Raw genomic sequence first — 4,772 nt, 5'->3', positions numbered from 1 at the left:
TCCCAGCGGGTGGGACCCGCGCAGCCGCGGCCCTCGGGATATTCCCAAAGCGGGATTCCTTCGGGAGATAACTCAAAAGATGGCTGTGGGAATGGGAGCGGGATCCCAGCCGGAGGTGGGATCTGTGGCAGCAGATCAGTCCTTATCCCGAAGGTTATTTATGTCACTCTCCGAGTTTCCAGGGAATTACCTCACCTGTAAACTCGGATTCCCGGGAGGGAGGCTACACTTTCCTGGGAATATTCCACACTAAGGATAATCAGGAGAAGGGTCACCTGTGTCCTGCCCCCGTTACATGAGCGCCTGTTCAAAACCGCTCCTGATTCCACACTAAGGATAATCAGGAGAAGGGTCACCTGTGTCCTGCCCCCGTTACATGAGCGCACATTTGAGTTGTTCAAAACCGCTCCTGGAAGGAGTGAGCCCTGTACGGGGAAAACTGGGATGTTCCTGCCTGTTCCTGCCTGATCCCTCCCCTGCGCACCCGGGCCGAGGGACTACCATAACCCGAACAACCCGCCGAACTACAACTCCCGGCGTGCCCCGCGGCCGGCGCGCAGTGTGACGCCATCGCCACGCACCCGTTGTCTCCATGGCGACGCCGGCGCATCTCGGCGTCGCTCCCATGGGAACGTCCCGCATGGCGTCCCGGGAACCGCGGGAACTGGGCAGGAAAGACCTCGCGCTCCCCCCGGCCACGCTGTCCCGAATCCCTCCCTGTGAGGGAATGCCGGCTCAGCAGTGCCGGGAACACCCTGAGATGATCCCCCAGGAAAGGAAATCCCGGCTCCGGTGTCCCAGGAATTCCAGGTGAGTGACCTGGTTTCAGGGCTGGGCGAAATTAAAGCCGGGAGCGTTTCCCAAGCCAGGAACTGCCATCCCCATCCAAGCTCGCTGGGAAACTGTTCCACACTGGATCCCAATTAACCCCAGGGGTTTTTCCCTTTTCCAGGCAGGACGACATGGAGACTTTTTCTCTCTCTGAGCTCGGGCTCCCAACAGAAAACAAAGCTATCCAGAGAATTCTCTGCCCCATGGCTGTGGAGCTCTGCCACCTCCTCCTCGCCCTGCAATGGGAAGATGGGATTCGTCCAGCCTTTCCCAATTTGGGGGAAAAGGCAGGAAAGTTAGCCAAAGCTATGGAAGAACTCGCTGCTGTGGCAAGGAGGTGAGGTGGATGGGCGTCTCCCAGGTGGATTTTGGGGCTGGGAAGAGGTGGAAGAGGTGGCAGGGAGCCTGGATCCTCCTGGAGAGGTGGGATTGGGAGTGGGGAATGGAGCTGAGCCCAGCCCTTCCATTCCAGGCTGTCCGAGGATGCCAGAGAGGAAGGGAGCATGGAGATGTGTCCCGTGGGTGAATCCCTGCTCCAGGCTGGGAGGGACGTGGTGCTGGCAGCATTCCAGCTCCAGGAGCATCCGGACAGCCCTCGGCACCGAGAGCACCTGGCAGCGGCCGCCAGGAGGAGTCTGATGGTGACAGCAAAGGTGAGGGGACACCGGGAAGGGACACGAGCAGGGGGAAGCTCCAGCAGATCCATGGAGCAAACCACTCCTCCTCCCCCTCCAGGGATGGAAAGGGAATGGGAATTCCTGAACTGAGCAGCTTTTCTGCCTTGTTTCCTGGTTAGATCCTTCAGCTGGAAGAGGCTGCAGGGATGAGGAGGATCAGTGGTGCTGCCAGCTGGCTCCTGGAATGCCTGAGCGTGCTGCGGGATGCCCGGGACACTCCAGGGCTGCTGGCTGCATTCCAGCCCTTCTCTGAGGCCGTGCTCCTGCTGAGCCGCCTGACAGCCAAGCGCCTCCAGGAACTCCGGGATTGTCCTGCAGCGAAGAGCTTGGCCCAGACCCTGCAGCTGCTCCACAAGTGCGTCTCACTCATCCACACAGCCCTGACACATTCCAGGGATAGCCAAGCTGACCTCTCCCAGGATTCTGTTTTCCAGCTGACAGAGAGAACCATCAGGGAGCTCCTCTCCCTGCTCACAGAGCCCCAGGACAGGAGTGGGATCTTCTCCCAGCAGGTGAGCAGGCTCCAGGCTCTCCTCTCCCACCCTGACCCCCTGCGCCTCTCCGAGGGCACGTTCAGCTCCCACCTGGAAGCGGCCATTCTCCATGGAATGCTGCTGGCAGAGTCATCCAGGCTGGATCTGCGGCTGGAGCTGGTGGAACGTTGCTGGGCCCTGCTGCAGCTGAGGAGGAGCATCTGCAGCCACATGAGCCGGAGGGAGGGCCAGGGAGAACACGGACTGGAGCGGGAATGTCACAGCTTGAGGGAGGAGCTGGAAAACCTGGACCGGGCAGTGCTCAGGGCCACGCTGTGCCAAATCCTGGATGGATTCTTCGAGGAGAAGGAGCCCCTGAGGCAGCTGGTTGAAGGTGCCCTTAGCCTTGCCCATGCAGGATGCTGTCCAGCAGGACCAGGAGGAATTTTAAGGAAGCTCCAGCCCCTCATTGCCGCCTTCTTCGCTCAGGCCCAGCGGATACTCGGGGCAGCCGATCTGCTCCTGGCCAGGTGTGCCAAGGCCCAAACTGCCAGGGAAATCCAGGAGGGCATGGAGCACCTGCGGAGCCTCCTGGCCAGCCTCCCTTCCCTGCTCATGGAAACAAGTGGGAATACCATGGAGCAGCTCCAGGGCCTGTGCTGTGCCTGGGCCAGAGCCACCAACAGCCTCCTGCGCTGCTTTGAGGAGACCATCGGCATGAGGGAATTCCTTGAGTTATCCATCCTGGAGCTGGCCAAGCAAAAGGAATGGTGTGAAGCGGCACTGGAACGCTGGGATCCCGAGGGATTCTCCTGGCACAGCGCTCGCCTCATGGGCTGGGCACGCTGGGTGGTCGGAGCCTCCACCCGGCACGTGGACAGGACCACAGATCCCATCTTCAGGAATGGTTTGCTGGTGTGGGTGGAGCAATTGGCCAAATCCATCCTGGAGCTGGGAGCAGTCACAGCCCTCATTCCAGGAAGGTTTTCCTGCCTCCAAAGCCGGGATGCTTTTTCCCAAGCAGCCAGCTCCCTGATGGACTCTGCTGTCCGTGTCCAAGCCGGGCTGGACGGATCCAACCACCCGGAAATCCTCAGCCCGCTCCGGGAGCAAGTGCGGAGCACCAAGGTGGAAAAGGGGCTGGAGCTCAGCCAGTCCCACACTGGGACACAAACCAATACGGATGAGGCAGCGTTCCAGGGAGATATCCAAAGTCATCCATCTTTACCACCAGCTAACTTCCACCTGGATCCATGGAAAGGGGATACACACCCTGTCATCACAGCTCTCCTGGGAGCATCCCAGATTGGTGACATGGACACTGTCCATGCTGCTGGCTCCATCCTGCTGGAGCTCTCTGATGGATATGTGGAAGCAGCACGGGAGGCACTGCCTGTGGCTGAACCCCCCCAGGTCCAGGTGCTGGAGCAGCACTGGGATATCAAGGCACTTACCGCAAGGATCATCAGCCTGGCCACAGAAACGACCCCTGGGCAGCTCCCTGCTCCAGGCAGGCTTCTCCAAATGGCACTCAGGCTCTCGGGAAGGATCCAGGAGACTCAGGAGTGCCTGGCAGCTGTGGCAGGCTCTTGGAATGGTCTGGCCCAGCAAGTGCTTGGATTTATCCTGTTAGGTGACTTTCCAAGAGGGAAGCAGGCTTTGGATGAGACCCTGGTGGGTTTAGCAGGAGCAGTGCAGGTGGCAGGAGGCATTGCAAGCACAGCCTGCAGTAGGGAAAATCCCAATCCCTCTCATGTCCAGGAGAGCTTTCTGCAGCTCCAAGCCAAGTTTTCCCATGCTCAGCTAAACACCAAAGGGTTCCTGGAGAAGGCAGTGTCCTTCAGGGAATCCTGTGGGATGGAAAAGGCCATCCTGGAGCTGCACGGTGTCCGGTGGGCCATTGGCATGCGTGTCCTGCTGGATGCCATGGATCAGTTCGTGGGCAGGGATGTCCTGTTCCTGAGGGAGCTGAGCAGAGCCGTGAGGAACAAGGTTGGCCCACGGAGCCTCCTGGCTGCTGTGGCTGAGAATTCCCTCAGGTTGCAGGAGGCTGCCCGGCTCTCCTACTTAGCCTGCCCTGGAGATCACAGCGCCAGAGAAATCCTGGTGCTCCGAGAGGAGATCCAGGTGCTCATGGAAGCATTGCTGGATGTGTCCAACACCCTCCTGCTCTCCCCACTGCCTACTGCCAGCCTGGCCACCCGCTTCGAGCTCCTGCAGAGGGACGTGGCCCTCAGGGCCAAGGCGTTGTTGCTCCACATGGAAAGGGTCAACAAGGAACAGCTGCAGCTCATCCAAGACATAGTTGGAGCAGCTCTGTCCAACCTCACCCAAGAGGAGAGGCAGAGGAGCAAAGAAGGTTTTGAGGAGAAAGCAAATCAGCTCATGGCTGATGTCCAGAGGATCAGAAACACCCTCCAGGGTGCTCTGGGAGCCAGTGCTCAACTTACATCACAGCCTGACCTGCTATCCATGGCTGACCACCTCCTGCTCCTCACGGCTGACGTGGTGGGAAGCGCCCGGCGGCACTTCCAGAGCCACCAGGACCCTGGGAATCCCTGCCAGGACCCTGGGGATCCCCACCTGGAAGACATGGTGTGGTACTGGTCGGCCAAGGCACATTACCTTGTCACACAGCTCTGGGGTATCCATGGAATTGAGAGGGACATCCTGCAGTGCCTCACAGAATGCCTGCAGCGGGAACGCTCCCCAGGATCACCCAGCAGCACAGCTGGACTCTCCCCAGCCCCAGAGCCCCCTGAGGCAGCCGGAATTCATCCATGCAGGAGCC

The sequence above is a fragment of the Geospiza fortis genome, unplaced genomic scaffold, assembly GCF_000277835.1.
Source record: "Geospiza fortis unplaced genomic scaffold, GeoFor_1.0 scaffold275, whole genome shotgun sequence".
In the NCBI taxonomy this organism is placed as follows: domain Eukaryota; kingdom Metazoa; phylum Chordata; class Aves; order Passeriformes; family Thraupidae; genus Geospiza; species Geospiza fortis.
The sequence above is the reverse complement of the archived record's forward strand: the minus strand, read 5'-3'. Positions refer to the sequence as shown.